A 22859-nucleotide genomic window follows, 5' to 3' on the forward strand; every position below is an offset into this window, starting at 1 on the left:
TTACGGAGCAGCCCTAAGGCGTGTCAGCGAATACAGAGGAGATGGATTTAGTAATCCAACTCCTGCTTATATATTGTGGGGAAATATGGTAAGTTGCTTGATGAGGATATATATCCAATGTCCTTGCAACAGTTGTACCAACACAGGCCTAACCATACTTGTGCTGTTTATAATTAATAATGTTTTGTCAGGAAGTGGGCATCTGAGTGACACACTGCCCTGGAAGGGGCTTATTAAGAAAAGTTATTGTCTATGATTGCTGTAGAGAAACAACATAGTGATTAATGGTGTCTTTTGTGGTGTGGAAACGGGGACACTGAGACTCAGACCTGCGAGGATATAGTGCTGAGAAATTACTACAGGGAAGCTGTTATGTGTCTAATGAAAGGAAACATTCATCCAATAACTGCAAGGGGCTGAAGAAAAAATAAAATCCTTCTATCTGTTTTTTGTTTTTACTACTTCTTTAATTCCAGTGTGGAATTATTTCACAGAAATTTCACTATTTCTGATATTATGTCATTGTTACTAGAGCTGCATGTTGTCTGAAAAACAGGTCATTGCAGCGTTATTGTTGAAACGTTAACCTACAATTCTTCCACTACTTTCTTTGTTTTACATCATCTTGATGTCGGCTCCTCTCTTTGAGGTTTTGCATGTTGTTCACTAAGATCAGGTGAATGTTGCATCAGGTGTGAGCATAAAGGACAGTGCAGGTCCATTCAAATGGCTAATACATTGCAGTCAGAGTTCAAATGAGTAGCACCCAAAATGTCATAAGCCATCAAAATACTACACAGTCCTTTGAAATTACTATATTACACACATTAATATGTAATGGCGGTATGATAAGCTGTGCTACTCTAATTATTAGGTAATGGAATTTCTTGAACAATACTGGGCTTCTATTGCATTTATAGCTGGAAATCGACAGATTGCATATTTACCATATGAATGACAACCCATTCATATTACAGTTTAATATGATGTTGGCACCCTCTTTGCGGCCATAACAGGAAAACCTTATTATCTCTTCAAGGGCATTTTTTGTTTACAGCAACACAAGCAAGACTTCATAGATTTCATACACAGTCAATGAAAATCATAGACACAAATTGTATATAGTTATTGAATGTGCAGTACTAAGTGCCAGCAATAGTTAAAACTAAGCCCGCAGCATTATGGTGACAAAATGAACATTTAGATTTAAATATGTTAAAATAATTCATAAATTCAATAAAAGATCTGCTAATTGGAGATGGAATAAAAGTTATTTGTTGTTAAGAGACTTGAAATAACTCTGTCCTGAAGGATTCCAACTGAAAACAAGTATGAAACATGTCTCTGTTTTTGGCTAATAGTGCGCTCTATCATCTTCTTGGCCTGATGTCGCTCTAGTGGAGACTTGCCTCCTTGCTTTGAGGAGCCCAGCATTGTTTAGTTCTACTTTTCCAGGTTGATATGCAAATGCAGAAGGTCAAAGCTGTTTGCAGTTTTTTCTATGAGGGCATTTGTGGGCTCATACACTTTTGTTGGATGAGATGGTTCATTGTTTTTCATTTGAAAGGTGATTAACGTAAGTCAAAAGGCTGAGTCACCTTATCTCCTTTGTCGCTTTCGTTCTACCTTTAGTTATAGAATCCTTCCTTCTCCTTCTAAAACCGTTCCAATATCTCTTGTCACAGCACATAAACACTGGCAGTTACCTCTCAATGGTGGCATGCCAGATAAGCAATGTTTGCACATCTGGTGTGTTTGGTATGTAGCAGGAAAGTTGCATAAAGTGTGTGCTCTGAGAGCGGAACAAGTCAATCTTGTAATACCATTTATGGAATATTTCTGAAATAAATCTAAGGCCTGTGTCAACCTTTTAGCAATATTGTCAATAATTTTGCTATGATCATCCATATGTTGTACTTATTACAATTTTGTTTTTTCATGTCTGTATATAAAATTACATCTGTATTCACCACAGACATTATTGCACACACTTTTATTGCATTCTTGTTTTATGTCTCATTTGCATTGATTTCCTTGTTACCTGTCAAGCTGTTATGCTCGCTGAATCATTGGTTCCAACTGACTTTTATATTACTCATGCTGAAATAAAGACTACTTTTTCAGGACCTCGGGATCTGAGTTTTATTTATAAGAGAATACAAACAATTAGAGGGGTTTTTTTGTACAGCAGCAGTCATAGCTTTTTGCTGGATATTTATTTTTGAACTGAGACCTTATGCGTGTACTTAATTGTATCTCCAAATCTTTTCTTAAACATTAAATTATAAAAGACTTAATGCTGTTATCTGTTTGAGTAAATTTGGACAAAAATAAACGTACAAACTCGCGCATCATGCTTCGCTAACTTTGGGTTTAAAATCTCACAAAATAAGTCAGACTCAATGTTAATTACTGGAGTTGGTTTTACTAGTGCACAGTTTTCTCCCACACCCTTTCCTTCCATTCAGCTTGCCAGAGTTTGCTTACATGCAGCATTCTGTAAACTGCCAGTTTCTTTTCTTTTTTTATTACAAATAACCATTTGCGGCTTAGCCTTTTTATTGAGGCTTATTGATAAGAATCCACTGGCTAACTAAAGTTAGCACTTTTCCAAGTGAGTGTGTAATATTGTCTTTTAGCTGTTTTTTCATTTCCTTTTATATATTTTTGGGTTTCATGAGTAAATTAATGAAGTTATTTTTATAAACTTCAATCCCTTATTAAAATAAAAATAATACTTGAATCCTTGTTAACATTGGACTATACACCAGTCGGTATGGAAACTTTGGGAGTATGCATGTTCTGTAAATGCATTTGCCCAGTAGAGGAGGCTCTGTATTCTTCATGGTTGAAGTGGAGCATGTCCTGGTTTTCTTCTAACAGCTATCAGATTAAGTGTAAGCCTCAGAAGTACTTGTGGGAGTCGACTTTGTTGCATATCCCTCCCCATCTCTCTGGGGATGTGCAGAATGTCACCCCCCCTTTGTCCTCCTCTGCCTCTTGGGTAAGATCCAGTCAATCCCACAGGGATATGGGCTGCAGGCCAGCAGAGAGGTGAGCAACAAACACCATAAACAGTGTAGTTTTACACTCCCTGAACACACCCCTGGGCCTCTGCAGACTGCCGGCTACATGCACTATCTAGACCAAGTGATGTCACAGGAGCAGTGGATTTAAGCAGGTTTTAGTTTGACGCTAATCCCCTCGTGGTGAGCGCAGTAAACGAGAGGACAGTCCCTGCCAATAGCATGCATGCATCAGCCCCCGTTGGATTAGTACATCTCGTCCCCTCCTCCAGTCTGTTGTCATTGTCCAGCATGTGTTTTTACCCCAATTTCTTACCCTCAGTCTTAGTGTGGGATGCCCAGCACAAGCATGATCCCAGCAGAATGGAGTAGAGCCTCACTCTGAAGGTGTGTTATTTTTCTGCCAGTATGCCTGCGTGTGTGTTCTTTTTCTATCATGTTGTATGTCTCTCTCCATGGATTTCTAATGTTTCCAGGGCTGAATTATTTAGACAGGCTGCCAGCAGGGAGCTACATGATAGCTCAGACTTAAGAGTGAAGGGAGGGAGGGGGTGTACAGCTGCAGATCAGGTAAGAGGGTACCTGCTGCTTCACCTGTCCTTCTCTCCTCCCCACGTCTCCCTTATGATTGGGGGGGTCAGTGTAACTGGAGAGTTTGAAACCCAATACTTGGCTCTATTTTCCGCTTTTGTAGCTATCCTCATTATTGTCTTTACTGATGCCTGACTTGAGCGAACAGTCGCATTTTGGTGGCTCTCTTGGCCAGCAGGTCGCTGCGTGGAGCGAGGGCCAGAACGACAGGCCGGCAAGTCGTTGTTTCTACTGTGGTACCATCGAGGGGCGAAGGAGTTCTCTGCTGCTGAGTGGTAGAGATAGCACAACTGGTTTTCTTCATCAGCTAGACCTGGCTGAGAAACAGCATCAAGGCCTGCATGGACAGCAGCTCCTGAGGAAGGGCTCTGTTCCTGATCTGAGCAGTAACCTCTACCTGAGGCAAGCCATGGCAGGCCAGACCTCAGTACCAGCTCAAGATTACTACCTGGCTGATGCTTCCTTATCTGGTCAGCCACCTGAAGAGTCTGGATTTTACAGGGATAACCAGCACTCACTCACCAGATCAGCCTCGCATTATGGAGGGGTGAGGCCTGCGTGGGATCAAGGACAGGCAAGAGCCACACCTTCTATATTGGCCTCTGCTTCTGCACCTACATCCGTGCCTCCTCCTCCTCTCCCTCCTCCCCCGCCACTTCCGCCCCCTCCTCTTCACGAGCTGAGCCGTTTGTACCGGGAAGCTCTGGGATCTAAGATGATCCCAGACGTCCAGCGTATTGGTGGCAGTTCTTTTACTCCAGCCGCTATCTACGGGGTCCAGCCCCCTCTTCCCATTTACGCCTCTGAACCGCCGTCTCTACCTGCACATCAGATTTATAACAGCATCACCAGCTTGCCCCTGGAACCTCGCCAGCCAACTGGCATCGGCTCAGTGGTGGACCCAGTATCTCAAGTGATGGACGGAGTTCTCCCACGAGCCTATGGAGCTCTGGCCTCCCAGAGGCTGCCCTATGACCCCAACTATGACCCTGCCTCAGTCATGGTGGCCGCCACAGCTGGAATGCCTTCCAACCTGCCTCCAGTCCATCCCAGCGCTGCAGACCCCAAGAAGATGGTAGACCCTACCTTTTTGGCTTTCCTGCGAGCCGAAGGCTTGGCTGAGAGCACCATCACTCTGCTGCTGCAACACGGCTTCGATTCCACGGCCACACTGACGATGATGGAGGATCACGATGTTCGGTCTGTGGCCCCGAACTTGGCCCAAGCCCGTGTTTTGTCCCGCCTGGTGATGGGATGTAAAACAAGTGGCGCTGCGACACGTACCCGGTCTAACAGCTTTAGCCATCGCAATGACCTCTATATGCAGCCACAGGGGCTGACGATGGACACCAGTCTGATGCAGCAACCCTCCACTACTATTCAGACCGTATCTCCGAGAATGGGGGAGTTTCTCGGCCGAAGGCCAAGCAGTGCTCCTTCTCAGCATCTCCTCGAGACCACCACCTACCCCGGGGCAAGGCCACTGGCAACTGGAGCTTTCCCAGTTAGCCCTGGAGGATACAACAATGTAGTGCCTCAGGCAAGACCTCTCTCTATGTACAATCCTCACACCGGTCTTGCCATGTCTGCGCTTGGACAGCAACCCCCACCAGCCCCTGGCACTCCCGGAACGGCGCCCAAAACCTTCTCTGGCTCCTATTCCCCCATGGAGCTGATGAAGAGAGCCCCAAACCTTCCCCCGGCTTCTCCCATTGCAGCAGCGAGCCCCCTCCACAGCCCACAGCTTCTCCGGAAAGGGATCAGTGCTGCTCTTGAGAGCACCATCGTTCCTTCTACCTCCAACACCACTCTCCAAGGGCAAACTACCACCAACAACAAGCTGGTTGGACGTCGCACCGGTCCACCTGTTATAGTCTCAACCATGACCACTGCACCCGATACAAGTAATGTGAAACCTCACATTTTCATTACTTATTTTCTAAAATCTTAAGCTTTAATATCTAAATCCATATTGTTTGTTGATAACAATAACTTCCACCCTGTGATTCTACTCTTAGGATAAATTTGTGGTATGCAAAATTGAAATCACACTGACATTGTTTTTTGGAGGAGCAGCATGTAAGATGACTCTGACAAGTTAAGCTGCTTTGCTCTGAGAGGTTCCTCTCCAAATTATGCAGCTATTTATACATGTATTGCACCAGAGTTGTGTCATTTACCAGAGGGGATTGTGTCTCATCACCAACTTGAAACATTTCAAACAAGCACCACTCAGTTTTTTTAGGATGCTTGTTTTTAATTAAGTTGGTGGTCAAATTTTCTATGCTTTCATGGTTGTTTTGCTGGGTTGTGGTGAAATTTTAAATGATATGCCCACTTTGTTGTAGAGTCCTCTCAAAATACATAAATATGAGGTAGTGTTCAGCAGCCATCTTTCAAATGTACTTTGCCTTTTGAGATAGTTTTTTTTTAATACACCGCTTGTTTTTAGTATGTAAGAGACGTTGCTGTCATTCTATTTTACGTTGTACTCTCACCTAATCTGGAGCTTAACAGTTAAAAATCCAATTACACTAATTGGATGTATGTTTGTGTAGACTATAATAGGCAACTGGTTTTTGTAGCTTCAGCTGTGTTTCTTTAGTGCAACACAACTCAAAGACATTGCCTTTTTCTCTTTGCCTCTTTCAAAATTAAATTTAAACCGTTGTTTAATAAAAAAATATGCCTTATTCTCGAATTGACTTTTAGTGTTATCATTAGCAGCTATTTTTTGTTGTTCTTTTCAAATCAATATATCAAGTATTTGTTGTGTGTTTTTATTTCTCAATTAATCGCAAGTCATCAATTATTCTTTTGATCAGTTCACCTTAGCTATTTTTTCAAATAATCTAAGCTATTTTCTTGCTTAATCAAAACAGCCTGCATCCCTCCAAGAAAAGAAAAGTTATTTTTTTATATACTTTTACATTTGGTATCACTGTTGCATTGCAGCAGGAAGGTCCCGATGCAGAATCCCAGCCTGGGGTCTTTCTGCTTGTAGTGTCCATGCTCTCCCAGTGCATATAGGGGATCTCTGTTGGTTCTCCAGACTTCTTCCCCAGTCCAGAACCGTCACTGTTAATTGGTAACAGTTAATTGTGTGCATGCACAGTTTCTTATTGTGTGCCATCCAACAATCCAGCAGTGGATGTTCTTAATTACACTTTTGAAATTATGGCCTTGGTTTAGTCAAATTATAGCACAGTATGGTGTTTAAAATAGCTTGTATTAATACCTACATAGAAATGTACTGTAATTAAAAGGGGGTGAGTTTACATTGCACTAACTCTGCACAGTACCACATATAGAAAAATAGTAAATTAGCGAAACATTGATCTAAACATTTCCATAAACCCCTTTGCAAAGGAAAATGTAGGAGACAGGTGTGTCTGACTGCCTAGTGTGCATTCAGCACCTTAAAAAAGCACTTAGGCCAGTTTTATCTTTCATCATTAACCCCTGGGTGTCACAGCTGCTTCTCTAGCAAGGCGCCTGTGCTGCTGTGGTTTGCGTCTAAGCACATATTTATTGTTGCCTAACTTACATTTCCTTGATACTTTAGAGCTTTTCAGTCTTTAAAAACTTAAAAAATCTTTATTCACCCTTTGTCCACTGTAGTTGTTTTGAAATTGTAGTTTTTAGATGGAACTGACCAATGATTGGAGAAAATGTCAATTCTCACACATCAACTTGGAGAAAATCAATCCAATTCAGTTTAACTATATAGGGCCAAAAAGACATTTCAGTTAAATCACACTACTGATCCTAGCCAACAATTAGTGCATTAGGTTCAAATTATTGTACAAATTAGTTTGAAGGGAACCAAGATTGACTTACATAATTCATCCATGTAACAACTGTAGACAATCTCTTGCTACATGCTTCCTCATACTGAGCAAACATGCAGCAACAGTGAAGAGGAAAAACTTCCCTTAAACAGGAAGAAACTTCCAGCACAACCACAACCTGACTTTGTACAAGCACCCATATCTGCCATGACTGACAGGTTTGAGAAGACAGAGCAGATGCAAATAAAATAAACAGACGATTTGATGTAGGAGTGCTTCCTAAGTTAAAGAAAAGTAAAAAACAGGAGAAAGAGAGAGATTAGTTTTTGTCTCAAACAATGCCCTCCTACAGAAAGGTACAGAGAAAGTGGTCAGTTTTTTCTCCAGGAGCCTAAAGCAGCACAGCAGCTTAACCTTCAGGGAGAAATGTAATTTAAAAAGATTAATTTACAAAAAAAAAATTCTTTAATAAATATTTTAATGTCGACTGGTTATGATAGTCATCGATTGTCTTCATCTTAGTCTTGATGTGACATTTAAAATCATTGCCAATAAATAGCAGTTATGACAGACACTTAGAAATTCTGTCATGTGGTTTTATAGCCATAGTGAAATTTAATATTACAGCCGTGTATTATGTTTGAAGGTCACACAAATGGGCTTACGTGCAAATAGTTATGAAAGTATTTATTTTATGCTCTACAGAAGTTTTCTCAAAAAGTCTTGTAGAAATATTGTGAAACTGTTTGAGTTTTACACACAGCTAATTTATATTTTAGAACCATCATGTGGGATACTTTTTTTAATTATCCCTAAACACCTAAATTTCAAGTTTAACAAACAAACATCTTTTAATGGGAGCTGGTAACTTTGCTTTTAGCTGTGTAACACCTAATCTTACTCCCCTCCTAATGGCTCTGTGGTCTGCTGCACTTGATACAAAGTAGTGACTTTTATGAAGTGGCCTCCCTTCATGTGTTGTCAAAGAAATAAGAAGCAGATCCAGATGATGGGGAGGGAGAGGCTTTTTTGAGCTTTATGGAAAACATCCTCTTCTGTCAGGGGTCACCACTACCCATAACACTCTTATCACAGCTGGCGTCATTTGCATGTGACTGCAACATTTGTTGCTGCTCCAACTTCATCTGATAAGAGGTCGCTCTTGCCACTGATCGGAAAGCATATTTCTTAATTGTGTGTTGCCAGGCAACTTCAATTTCTGTGCTAATCAGAGATGGATAATCTTTACATTTAAGGAAATAGGAAGTGTGGGGAGCTGCATGCAGTTTAGCGCTTGTTTTTTTTCTTCAATTGTAACCTTTTTTTGCGTTCAAGGATGAATATAGAGTGAAAATAATGAGACGCTGCAGGGCGCTTAATGAAACTTTTTTTTTCTCACCTCCCCGCTTCTTTCTGTGTGCCGCACATGTATTACTTTGCATTTTTGTGTGAAAGTATCTGCAAAGAGCCTCTTCTGTTACAAACAATGGTTTATGATCATCAAGATGCACATGAAGAAAGGTTAAATTAATGCAGACTTGTTATCCATAGTCCCAGCACTGCACGGTATATGCCCTTGATACTTAATTTGTGCTCCTTTTTTCTGATTTGCTGTATCATCGAGGTTTGGAATGGAGACAACCAGCTTGTGGCTTATCTGAGAGAAATGAATGTTAAGTTGCTTTAATAACAGCTCGTCTGTATGGTTGGGTCTTACATCGTTCATCTTAATCTTGACATCATTCTGTTTAGATCAGGTGAATCTGTTGGCCAACAAAACAGAGTGATACCACGGTCATTCAAACAGTTATTTGAACTTTTGTCGATTGGCCAGGTCCTACTGGAACATAAAATCAGCATCTCCAAAAAGCTTGTCAGTAAAGGGAAACATTAGGTTTTCTATAATTTACTGATGGACAGCCACTTTGATTTTGGACTTGATAAAACACAATGGACCAACATGAGATTAAATGGCTCTGTATTTCCAGATGAAAAGAGGACTTTGAACCTCCTAGGTAAGACGATTCTGACATTGTCTCTGGTTCATCAGCGGCTTAACACAAAGATTACTTCCATGTCTTGTATATCTATTCAGGTGGCAATTCTTGAATACACTCTACTTCACTATCTTCTCATCTTTCCGGTTATGTCTGTTGTGGTTTTTAAGGTATTGTCTTGTGTAGAAGGGAGTTTCATAAAGGTCCATGAGACACAGGAGTTGGCTGTCGTATTACGTTACTGTAGCACTCAGGTTTAAATACAAGGTTAACAGGTTTTTATAGCTTCCGCTGTTGTAATATACCTTAGCTCTTTTTCTGTCTGTAATTTGTTATTTATACATGCAAATCATGTAAAATGGCAAAGTATTTTAAGAATTCAAAGCCATCAGGCTTTTTAAATACTGTAGTTTTGAGGAATGAAGGTTTCTTCATGCATACTGTGACTGGTACTTCAGTGGTTCAATGGACAGACAGAACATACTTTTCAGTCTTATTTTAGTGAATTTAGACATACCTGCTTTTTTGTAAATACACTTTTTCATTTAATTACCTTAGATCAAACTACAAATTCTTTTTTTTTTTTTTTTTTAAATCAATTCTTACTCTTAAAGCAGACTTCAGGTGGGAGGGCCCATGTTTGTTCTCTGTTCTCCACTTGAGACTGTATTGGTTGGCTAAAGCCGTAAGCAGAGCTAATTGTGGCTTTAAACGGTGGAGTCTAGCTTAGATGCAACAGTTCCCTTCCACCTGAAGCAGGGAGAGCGCCTTGCAGCCCTCAGATTGGCCATGGAGGTGTCCATCAGTGGCATCCCACAGAGCAGCACAGGTGAGTAAACCCTGGCTTTAGCGTCATGTGAAACAACCCCAGCCTCCTTCGAAAGAGACGTGATTGGCTTGTAGCCTTTTGCTGTGTGTGTGTGCTTAGTAGATTAGGTAAAGGTAGATGCTTTGCACGTGGATTTCCCTGTGGGGATAATCTGTGAAGCATCTTTAGATGTGCTTTTCTGGGCAGGAGAATTAGGAGGCGTCATAGGGACGCTGCGTTTGTGGGTAGGTCTTGTTGGACGTGTCACTTCACCTGGAGCTCTTCTTTCTGTGCTGTTTTAGGTTCCATTTTATGACACTAAAAGCTGCAAATCAGTTTTTCTGATTGGAGACTTCTGATGCTGCAGCCGACAGTTATGTAATCTCCCAGCACATGTATCTGTCAGGGGCTGAATGGGTTTTTAATTTCCTTCCCTGTATTTGGAAGAACATTCACAAGGATCCATACCTAATGTGCTTTCATTTGTCCTCTGCTAAACTGCTTTAAAGTGTCTGAGTGTTTTGTTTTTTGCGCACAAACCCATCTTAAAGGGGAACAAGTGTACATCTTGTACCACTGAGGCTTCACACTGTCATTCTGAAAGCATTTCAGTTTTTACGTGTAGCCTTTTGGATTTTAGCAATAAAAATATTTTTATTGACAGTGCAGATTTTGTCACATTTTAGCATGACGAAAAACAAAGAAGCAGCAAAATATCTGTAAGGATCCAAATATTTTTTTAGCAGCAATGAAAATGCTTAAATATAAGAACCAGGGTAAAATACCGTGAATGAACCCTTGTTAGTAAATTTTATTATTCTGATCTAGAGGAATTAAACTATTTTTGAATATAAACACTACAAACATACAATAGGGCACAAATCAGACAACTTTCTCACATTTCTTTATGCACCATATGCTCTGCAGAGATCAAACTGTTAAATGGCCGCTGTTAACCTCTATATTTTGTCTCTTGTCTCAGTCTGCAGCCCTCCTTTTTCTGTGTCTCCAGTTTCCTGAGAACCTGCTAAATGTTACATGACGTTTTTTGTGCTATCTGCTTGACCATCTCCTCTTGAAACTAAGTTTGTGTCCTGAGGGGAAGTGCAGCGAGGAAAAATCCATTTTCCCACTGGGGTACTTTTTTTCTACAAACTGAGGGAAAGAAAAGTGTCGTCAAGTGGTCTGTCCACTCGCCGCCTTCCCCTCCCCCCCGAACTTCCCGTTTCTTGTCTTGATATTTCCAAACCATCGCTTGCGCTCACCAAGGGATTAATGGGTTCTGGAGGGAATGGAGCTTTCGAGCGAATGAGGAACAGCTGGTCTCCCCTCTCCTTGGCAGTTCGAGTGTTTTGAGTGTGAATTCGTGTTAGTGTGTGCAGTGGTAAAATCTGACCTTTGCACAGGATCAGCGGTGTTACTCCTGATCTGAAAAAGCACCTATAAGGTCAAGGTTTTCTCCACACTGGGTTGAATCTACTGTGAAATCGTATTTAATGCTGGTGAAAAACCGCTGCGATTATGAATTTTGTTTTTGCTCAAACTCTATTTAGTGTAAATCCTTTTATTCATAACACTAAATCGCAGATGTCAACTGATAGCACTTAAGTAAAAAAGCAGCGGCTTAATCACTTCAGTCTTTGAAAGCTGTGCTAATTTGGCTTCAAAGTAGCACTGTATCATCGTGAAGAAGTTGAGTTAAGGGCTGCAAGTCACTCAATCAAAAGTAGAAAATTCATGAAATTTTTGCTGATGTTAGTACAAATAAGTATTTGTTCTGATACCCTTAAAAAATCCAGTTCAACCCAATTGCCTTCAGAAGCAGCCTAATTAGTAAACAGAGTACAGTGGTGAGTAATTAGTCAGTGTGTGACCCGGGTCCGGGTGTGAATGCATCAGAGGTTGGTGAACAATGAGCACCATGAAGATTAAAATTTAACTCCTTCATGATTTTGTGGGGGTTTTTTTTGTTTGTTTTTTTTAAGTATGATGCAACTATTCTACATGAAGTTCCTCCCTGAAGTATTTGTAACACTGATCATGTTACGACCACAAACCTCACTGTATTTCTTTGTATTTTGTGTTACATAGCAACAGTGGTGCATAGCTGTGAAGTGGATCCTCCTTTCACAGCAAATTACAGCTTCAAGTCTTCACTAACTTTCCACATTAACATACAGAGCTTTTTGGCCATTCTTCCTATAAAAGATACCTCAAGCTCAGTCAGACTTGAAATAGAGCATCTACTAATATCAACTTTCAAGTTTTTCAACTGATTCTCAACTAGATTGAACTCTGGACTTTGATTGGGTCAGGCTTTGATATTCATCGTTTGATTGTACGTTAGTCTGTTTGTTTTTAGTTGTTATCCAGCTGAAGGGTTCTGATCATGATGCATCTGTCATCATGCTTTACTGTGACGAGGCTGCACTCAGAGAGAAGTGTTAATTTCCCCATACACGTCAAGTTTAGCCCAGAAAGATGAATTTTCCTTTACAGATAAAAATCGACAGTTATGGAACGTTTTTATTGTTTACTTAATACACGATAAGCATCATTTTCAAGATTCTACTAGGATGCTTTGTCATGTTTGTTTCTCTTCCGTCCGCCTCTCTAGTTTTTTTTTGTTTACATGTCAGCGGCAATTTGTGTTTGTTGAGCATTCTAGAAAAAAATGGCTTCCCTTTCATCTAATCTTCCCAATTATCCGCCGTCGATCGTGCTGCAGGTTGCACCTCTCTCCACAGCAGCCGCGGAGGAGATCGGTTTTGTGCTGAACAGCAACAGCTGCATCCACTTAAACAGACAACTACCTCTGCACACCTCCTCCTTCTTCTACTTTTTGTGGCTATGCATGTGTGTGTGTGATCTCCATCCCCCTCCCACCTCCCTCGCTCAGCAGTGGGCAGGTCACCCTGAATTATTCATCAGTGCGAAATGAAAAAGCTCATGGATATTGAATATCTTTTCTGAAGTGGTGGCCAACATTGTGTGTGTGTTTTTTTCCCTTCTTCTCTCTTCCTTTCTTTTTTTTACTTTTTTCCTCCAGCTGAATGGAGTAAAGAGCAGTCGATCTCATTGGCAGGGTATTTCAAAGGTTAACCAATTGCTTTACCTTGTGCACATATTTACTTTTTTCATGGTCCATGGCCAGCAAGGTGGGGGTTGAGAAAGAGAGAGGATGAAGAGGAAAACGGAGGAAAATAAATAGGTTGGGAATAAAAGGTGAAACGGTGGATATTTTTCTCTCTGAGGATCTTTCTTTTTTTCTTGAAGTGCTGCACCGCCTCTCTTCCTGGAACAAGCGTGCTTTTGGTCGTTTGTGGCCATCCTCATCGACCAGTTGTCATTCATTTCCCATTGTACTTCAGCCTGGTCTTTTGCCCTGTGGTTTGATCTGTGGCTCATGCTGTAAATCAATGCTACCGGTTCTTGTTCATTCAGCTCAGCTGCCAGCAAACACAGCGGAGCCTCTCAGAATATCTCCCATGCGAGAACGCTTTAGAAAAGGCAGAGAGGATTAGCAGGAAAAGTCTCTTAAGTGTCAGTGCCCTCTCTGCTGTGACTTTATTCTCTTTTTCTAAATGCTGGAGACATTAGGCTCTCATGCGAATCGTTATTTGTCCAGTATTAACTTGCATCGGTGTCTTTTTTTTTTTTTTTTAATGAGCAAGCTGGATACTGGTTCCCAGATGGGTTAAAACTTATTTCTTTGTGGCACAGATCACTAGTTCATGTACTGGTTCACCCTTTTACTAATTTGTGTGTCTAATTGCTATGCAAGAACAAAAAAAACTGATGTTGCAGTTATTTCTTAAAACAGACCTGTTGAAAAAGGACGGTTATTGATAAAAGACCACAATCCATTTCTTCCACTAGCGCTATACTCACTTGTTTGTTTTGGTTGTATTTACCCAGAATGCCCTGCATTTGGAGCGGTCTCCTGTCCGCTTTACATATCTATTCAAATCTCGGTTTCACTCGAACTGAGACCAATATTTTTAGGTGGACCAGACTTCGCTTTTTTGGTCTACATCGCAGTCCGATTGCGCATTCACTCCTCGTCAAATGAACCAGACATTTTAGGCAAACAAACTAGAAATCGATTAAAGTGGACTTAACAGAGCTGGTGTGAATGCACCCTAAGGAGTTACCAATACCCAACCAGCACTACAAACAGACTAAACATACTTCTCTTCTGTGAACTGCATGTTTTCAGGTCTTTTCAAGTTTGAAGAGTAGCAAAGAGAAATAGCCGTCTGTTTAATGGTATTTTTTATACTCAAGCGAAACAGAAACAATAAATGAAATAAAACCAAAAACTACTCAAGATGCCAGTCTTTTGTTTTCTGCTTTGCATGTTGCCCAGGCTCGAAAAGGAGGACTTAATGTTTTATTATTTATTAATACCTCGGAGAACCACACAGACCTGACCCTGCGTGGCTCCCATATGCCATTATGTTACTACCGTGCTTCCTGTCGGTCATTACAGTCCATTTTCCTTCAATACCAGCTCCTACCTCGGCACAGACAATTACCCAGGAATCCTTTTAAGAGTATTCCCAGGCTGAACAAAGACCAAATGTTCCTGCAGGAAGAGGTAAGGGCTTTAAGTGGCCAACCTTTTTCCAAAACCTATTTTTAACCAAGACATAATGACTGACAACTGTAGAACGCAATTTGATTTTCTCTGTGAAAAAGAAAAAAAAAAAGCAAGTCAATCTCTTTGTCTTCCTGGGAACTCTTGTGAGACTCATTTGTTTAGGAACATCATGTTACCTCCAGGTTACCATATTTTAAGCTCCACCGTGTCTCTGGTGCTGATGTCATACCTGGACAGCATCAGGTGACGGGTGTGGTGTTCACAAAATGCACCTTTCTGCAGGCTACAATGGGTTTCTGGGTATTGTAGAATCTTTGGGGAAGTGTGAAACATCATCTGGCACGGTGGAGGGAGACGGATGAGCAGGTGGGCGGGAGTTTATGGTGATAAAAATGCCTGCAACTCTTTAGCAAATCGAGCTTTAAAAGGCTGTAAGTGGACACCGCAAAATATCTGAGGGGCTGACTCCTAGCCGACAGGACCCCCCCTGACCCTGGAGTTTTTATCATAATGGAGCACAGCTGGGCTGCAGCTTGGACGGGTTAATAGCCATGTGACAGCTTTTCAAGAGGGAATGGGGGAGGGGGGGTTGCATGCATTTGTGTGCGTGCATGCATTTTATTTACTCGTGCACTCTTGAGTGGCATCCAGGGGCCACTCTGAAGAGGGTGGGACTTTGTGCTTCTCCCTCTCACTGCCAGGCCAGATGGCTCCTGTCACTGCAAGAAGAGGAGGAGCGATGGAAGGAAAAGGGGAAAAAAGGAGGGCGCTTGGAGTTGGCCTTAACAGAGCTGGAGTGGCCTGTCCCCAGAGCTGCTACATCTGGAGACCACCTGCAGCTGACTCCAAGTGCTTCCTCCCTCCCCAGCTCCTTCCCCATGCTTACTTTCTCATTCCATGATGGAGGGGAGGGGGGTGGCAGGGAGTCGGAGGCAGTGGTGGTAGGGGTATGTTTAGCCAGGCTCTGTGCCCATGCTGCTGCAACTTTCTTTCTTTATGATCTGGGTGGAGGAGGTGCAGGAAAAACAGTGGCGATGGCGGCATAACAGCAGAGCAGAATGTCTTTTTATTTTATGGCTGCAGCAGCCTCTGAGAGTAGAAAGGTTTTGTATTTGCTATATTTCTCGCTTTGTTTTTTTTTTCTCTTTTTTTTTATTTCTCCCCAAGTAAAAAAGACAGAGTGAGAATGTTCGCTTTTCTTCCCTCCGCTCATGCTACAACTGATCCAGAGGCCACAGGGGGGCTGTTCCTGCCTGGAAGATAAAGCCTGCCTGCCCTCCTTGGCTACCCCCAAATAAAATAAGCTCATTTGCATTCCCATGCTGTAATTTATCCCTTCTCTTTTCCATTTTTCGCTATCTCCATCCGTCATCCCTGCATCTTTTCAGCCCCATTCCTTGCGGTTCCGCGGGGACCGATGCGAGGGAGGGATGAAAAGATGGAGAATTGGAGAAAACAAAAGCAGAGAGGCACTGTTTACTTAGGTTTGTTATCTGGACAGCTGCTGTGATGGAGGGAGGGGGGGAATTCTACCACCCCTCAGGCATGTATGTCAACACATACATGCCTGAGGGGTGACATTTACCCTGCCTACAAGTACGAGTCAGGTGAATAAACCTGCGCTTCTTAGTTAAATATTTAATACATGAAAATGAACAATGCATCAGAAGAAAACTATGCCACCTGCAGAGATCCAAGTAGCATATGTTTCACCTTTTTTCCCCTAGAGATTATGAAATAAAAGAAAAATTGTGCTGCGGGTTTTTCGATAGAGATAACCGTAATGGTTTCAAATCCTTGGGAAAATAAAAGAAATTACAAAATTATTCCAGTTTATGCAACACATCATGACTGTTATTAAACTCAAAAAATGCATCAAACTAAATCCTGTTGGTAGGAGTTCTTAGTTTTGATGCGCCGAACTAAAGAAAAATCATATTTCAAAGCACTACAAGGAGAAATAGTCGCTCGCAGTCTCCAGACATCAAGGTTGATCTTATGAGTTAATTATTGTTGCATCTGTTCAGTCATAGAAGAATTGTGGCTTTTATTTTACTCACAAGAGATTTGTTCTCTCATTCATCTGATTGTCTTTTATCCTGCCATCTGTTTATTCATCCAGCCAGTCAGCTATTTGTTGTTGTTCACGCTGGCTATATATATATTACTATATATATATATATATATATATATAAAGGGAGAAAACAGCTAAAATAAGGGCTGAGAATCCTTGAAGGGTCTTATGGTCTTTTGTAGCACACAATGACAGAATATCCAGTGTGCAAACCAGTTGTAACATCCCTCGTTCATAACACTTAACTAATAAGTGTTTCTTCTGTATACTTTTGTGCTGAACACACCATAAGAGCTATAAAGAAAGAGAAAACATCAAACTAATGCTTTGCTCTTCCACATTCATAAAGAAAAGTTCATTTCAGACTAACTGTAGGTCCTGATAAACATGGTAAAACACATACTGACCTAAATAATAGAAGAAAACAGCAACCACTCTTAGTCCTCTTAGCAAGAGTTTAACATTACCTTCATTAACCTTACGCTCTTTAACATACCTTGCCTTCTGTCAACTAGCATATTGGCCTTTTGGCTTTTCTTTTTTCATTATTTCCCCTGTTTTCAGTTTACCAAACTGGATTACCTTCCTTTACTGGTAAAACCTACAAAATAAAAGCACAGATTTCACAAGGAAACACCATATGCTTCAAAAATGTACAAGCAAATAAAGAAGGATTAAGTCTCTTTTGAAATGCGTTGGACTTTGCTATTATTTATACACACAAAAATGTTGAAATTATTGTATTTACTTAGCAGATAAAAAAAATAGACCAAGAGACCAGAGAATAACAGAAGCTAAGTTCAAGATGTGCTAAAAAGCTGCACCTTCAGAGTGGCTTTGTGATTGCAGCTTAATCAGAAGTATCCAGTTCACTTTGATTTTTCATATGAGGCCAGTGTGAATATTAGCAGATTCCTGACTGCCCGTCCTAAACTACCAATTGAATTTCCCTGTAGAATAAAAGTCAGGAAAAGCTAAAGAATAGAAAGAATGTGTTTCAGAAAGGCAATAGAAATGGAAGAAAAAGAGAAAAACGAAAGCTTCCTTTTAAAAGATTACAGGGAAATCCTCTGTGGTAAACTTGGTGGGAAGCGGAAACCCCCTTTAACCTAAGTCCAGCATCTGCATTGAACCCCTGAACCTCCAGTCAGATGCCCTGAACTCAGGCCTTGTCTCCAAGCAGCAGGTTGGCTCGCCCTCCTGATTTCCTAAAAATCCCTTTAAGGGCTTTAGGGGGATTTAACTGGCCTCTACATTCAGCTCGTTTCATCAGCCAAGTTCTTGCACTTACAGGAAAAGGGCAAATACACTATAATTAGGCTGGTTAAAGAAGAGAGATTCTTTTCTGTGTTAAATCCACATAGGAGACTTGGGCCAATTGTGGGGTCTTCCAGAGCATGACTGCTGCTTCTGATGTTTTACTATGCCAAGGGTCGGGGCTCAAAGAAGGCATCCAGCTGGAGGGAGATTACAGCCTGTGTAATAAATCTAATAAATAAAAAGCAAACTGAATTTTAGAATTACAGCTGGCTCAACAGCTAGGTTTTTTTCAGCCAGTCTGTTGAGAGTGGTCATTATTTTAGACATTTTGCCATTTGCACAATGTCTAATGTCTAGTAAAACATCTGCAAAACGTTTTGCTACAGACTCTGAATTTGTATGTACTTTGACTGGACCCTTTTAAAATTCCATACTGGAATTCAAATCCTTTAGCTCTGCTAGAAGTCATAAGATTTTTTTTCTTCAAGGTTTTCCCTGTATTTCTATTTATCCATTGTCCCAACTCCTCTCACCAGCTTTCCTGTTCTTGCCAGGGAAAACCATCCCCACAGCATGATGCTGCCAACATCATGTCTCATACTGGGGAGGATGTGTTTGGGATACTAGCGCTTTCCATGCAGACTAAAAGGTTCACTTCGGGTCTCATCTCTCCTCTTCATGAGCACACTGAGTAAGTGTTTTGCAACGTAACTCTGCTTTAAGGAGCCAACAGAAGAGATGGATTTTCCATTGTTGACTCTGGTGGGAGTGGGGGAGGGAGGTTGCAGTATTTCTTTGCGTGACATTATACTTAAAAGGCTTAGAACCATAAGAAAAGAGAGTAAGCTACAAAAACAAACACGGATAACCAAATAATTTATGTTCATGCGATAATATTTACTGACGACGGATGGATAATTGCTGTGGCTGAACCGGTGCATTGTGGAAACAGATGTGAAGTCAGTCCTGGTTTAAACTCATGTCTGGCTGCCTTTCGTCTGTGAAAGCAGTTGTTTGTTTGCAGGGAGGTTCCCTGCTGTGCCAATCTGTTCTCATTAGTGTTTCGTCGCCCTCTCCAAACGCGTAACAACGTTTTCATCAACTGTTGGACTCAAACATTATTAAGCCCATTGAGATCAACATTTTTATAGGCTCTTAGAAAGAGAGGCGAAAATAGGGAAAGTAGTCCTTCAGTTTTAATAATTTCACTGTTTCCCATATAAATAATTAAGCTGAATTTGAAATCCTTTACCCCCAAAATGAATGCAAGGTAATTCTAAGTAAGGAGTCCCTTGCATAAGGGATAACGCTAGATAAGGACGTATTTCATTTTGCCACAACTCACGGTGAGATTGTAAGGCAGGTAAATAAATAATCTGCCATGTTCATTTTAGGGAACTGCAGCAAAGAGAGTGAAAAAGGGATTACCATGTTTTCATATTGACCAATAAATTCTGTGTACATGCCAACTGGTTGTTTGAATCAAGCCCTTTCACTGTCCTACAATTGCTGTAGTGGTTAGTGGAAAAACGCTATAATAAACCATGGCAAATTAGCTAATTCCCCATGCAAATCGAAATGTATTGCTTTTATTGTGAAGGTGACCACTGTGGTTGCTCTATTTTGGTAGCGATATCAGCACAACTGACTCAACTGCTAAATAAAGACTGATGCAGAGTGTGTAGTTTTTAATAATGCATAAGCTTCTAATACAGAGTTGCACAGAGCAGCAGTATGGCACTATCAGTGTGTGCATTAATAATAATGCAGAGGACCAGCTGAAAAGAAAACATTAGTTGGTTATTAATAATACATTCACCTTGTTGAATGAAATCTCACTGTGGTTGGTGCTCACACCTTACAGAGTCGATAGTGCCCAGTATACTAAAACTAAACGGGTGAGAAATGGAAGCGAAAATTTCACACTATTACTTTTCTTAACATTACGCAGCTCTACTCATTTATTTATTTACGGATGTCAATTGTAAAGCGGCTCCATTTGATTAGAACATTCCGCTGCTCAGGGATTACATCTTGAGTCAACCTTTTTTGATGAAACCTGCTGTAAAATACAAGAGCATCGATGTTTGTAATGTTTTTGTTTTTTTTGGAAGTGCTTTTTTTTTTCAAAAATCAATCAGCAGTCAAATAGAATAAAGCTTCTGTTGTTAGTACAAAATTTTAAACCGTAGCAGTTAATTGCAAAGTCTACTATTAATAGCAGTCGATTAATAAAAGTGTAAAGTTTATTTTCACGTTTGTGGAATATTTGTTTATCCAATTAATGCAACTGCCGTCATCATGTTACTATCATAATTGGACTGTCACCATAAACAGTTCCTCATGTGGGCCTGTTTGGAAAAATAATTGGCCGTCGTTGATTTGGAGTAAAAAAAAAAAAATCTATGTTTAGAATTTCTGTGCTACTGTCACCAGCATGGGTGGAGTTTGTCTATCACTACTGGGATTTTAACTCAAAATGTGTGCTTTGGTTGGATGGCACTAAGACTGAGATTCTCTGCATTAATGACTCCAAGTGGATGTGGTGTAAAGAAAAAAGGAATAAATGTGGAAGACCATCTCAAACTCACCAATATAGTAGAGGATTTGCTGTGGGCATTTTCTTCTTCCTCTCTTGAACTTTGGCAGCATCCATGACATTGAACTATTTGAATTACTTTACTTCTTATTTTAAAAAAATAAAAATCTGGTATGATTTGTTAGAAAATTGAATAATTGTCATGATATCCTCCATCCTCTTAGGTTTAATCGTTTATAAAAACCTATGAGGTGAACCGAAGAGAAGAGAGCTTAAGCGAGGACCCAGGATTCTGGACAGAATGTGCAAAAAAGAATGGTCAAACATCCTACTGTGAGCTCCAAGACGTGAAATGCCAGAAGGGGGTTGTAAAAAGTATTGATCCATTAGTTTGTTACCTGTAATTTCTCAATCATGGATTTTTTTTCTTTGTACTCAATATATGTAAAAGTAGGTTTTTTTTCCCCTAATTTTGACTCATTGCAGATTATTCTAGAATAAAATATTCATTAGTAGTGTGACAAATTTTATGTTAAACAAACATTTAAAAGGTGAAAAATCTCTGTACTATTTATCATGGCATCAGAAGAGACCACTCAAACAAACCTGCAGTATTCCTAAACACTTCACCCTCCTCTACCTCTGCTTTTATCCCTAAAAATTCCCAACCTCCCAGATTGATTCAGTGTCTGTTGGGATGTGATCCATCTCTATCATGTTCCATATTAACATATCTCTGTCAGTAGCCCTCCCCCCCTCATTCTACCCTCTGCTGCACTTTCTCTTATGTTATTGAAGCCAGAAAGATCAGAGGAGCAGCCATATCCCCACACTCCATCAAGGGTGTGGGGGTGTGCTGGCGTGTGTGTTGGGGTGGTGTGTGTGTGTGTGTTTGTTTCGCCGGCTGGCAGGAAGTTGAAGCCTTTGATGGTCACGGTCCTCAGATGTGTCGTTTCTGCAGACGGCGGCTCCGGTGACGTGCTGTGTCTCTGCTTGTTTGGCTTTTGCCGCTGATAAAAAACACACACAAACACACACATGAAGTGAATGCGCATCATTATTCCTCACAGGTGACATTGTTTTTTTTTTTTTTTTACAAAGATGGACACTTCCAGCCACACAGTGCCAGAGTGGTTCCACCTTTTCACTTTTCTGTCACTGATAATCGCTTCTGGCGCCGGACTCTTTATATATTTGTTGCGCTTGTCATGCAGTTGATGAGGTGTGTGTGTGTTTTCTCTGGCATGCCCTGAACTTGCTGCAGAGTGGCAGGGAGGCTCCACTTGCTTTGTTTTTCCCCACCAGCCTCTTCTCCTGCTGGTCATTCAGCCAAACGATCTCTCACTCCAGCCCCACTCTGCCTTCCTCCCTCCTGGGATCAAACTGTGAACTTAGCACACTAACCGCTGATGACTTCCTTAAAATCAGCAACAACTGCAAGCGGAGAGTATTGTTCTAAGTAGATATCAGCAGTCAAATCTTCCACTGTAACACTAAACATTTCAGAATGGGCACACATTTCTGTTTGGGGACAAGCAGGGAAGGGAACAAAAAAATGTCTAGAAAAGTCACGAGTTATATTAATGAATTTTATATTTTACTTTCATTTTACTTTATCAATCAATCAGGTTCATTTGTATAGCACATTTCAGCAACAAGGCGGTTGAACTGCCTTGAACATAAACCACAAAAGTACAGTCAGAAAAGATAGCATACAGTCAACAATTGAGAGAAATGGTAACAAACATTACATTTTGATGAGTGCCATACTTTACTTCCCATCCCATTCACTAAAGATATATTCATTCATCCATCCCTGTATTCATCCATTCTTCCTGATTTCATAAAGTCCAACTCCTGTGAAAATGTCTGCTAAAAAGTGTGGGTTTTCATTTTATAGTTTAAAACCATCTGCAAAGATTTGCAAACTCTGGAAATCTGAATAAGTGAAACTCTGAAATTCTGACCAGAGTAATGGGCGGGAACGCAGAAAAGAAGAAGGTTGGCTGCCTGGATATTGTAGAAAGTGAGAAGATGATAGGAGGGACCAAATAATTGGGAAGGAGAGGAGAAGCGAGTCGGGGATAGTGTGCGCAGCTAAGTGTGGTGCAAAAAAAAAACAAACAAAAATGGGACAGGCGTTCTGAAAACACTGAGGAGTCCAGATCAG

At 40.8% G+C, this 22859-nt stretch overlaps 1 protein-coding gene across 5 annotated transcripts in view; it reads left to right on the forward strand.

The window, feature by feature from the left end:
- ctbp2l (C-terminal binding protein 2, like) overlaps positions 1 to 22859 on the forward strand; it is a 112868-nt gene that overhangs the window by 53057 nt on the left and 36952 nt on the right. The window lies entirely within an intron of this gene.

Source organism: Xiphophorus couchianus, chromosome 10, assembly GCF_001444195.1.
Source record: "Xiphophorus couchianus chromosome 10, X_couchianus-1.0, whole genome shotgun sequence".
Lineage (NCBI taxonomy): Eukaryota > Metazoa > Chordata > Actinopteri > Cyprinodontiformes > Poeciliidae > Xiphophorus > Xiphophorus couchianus.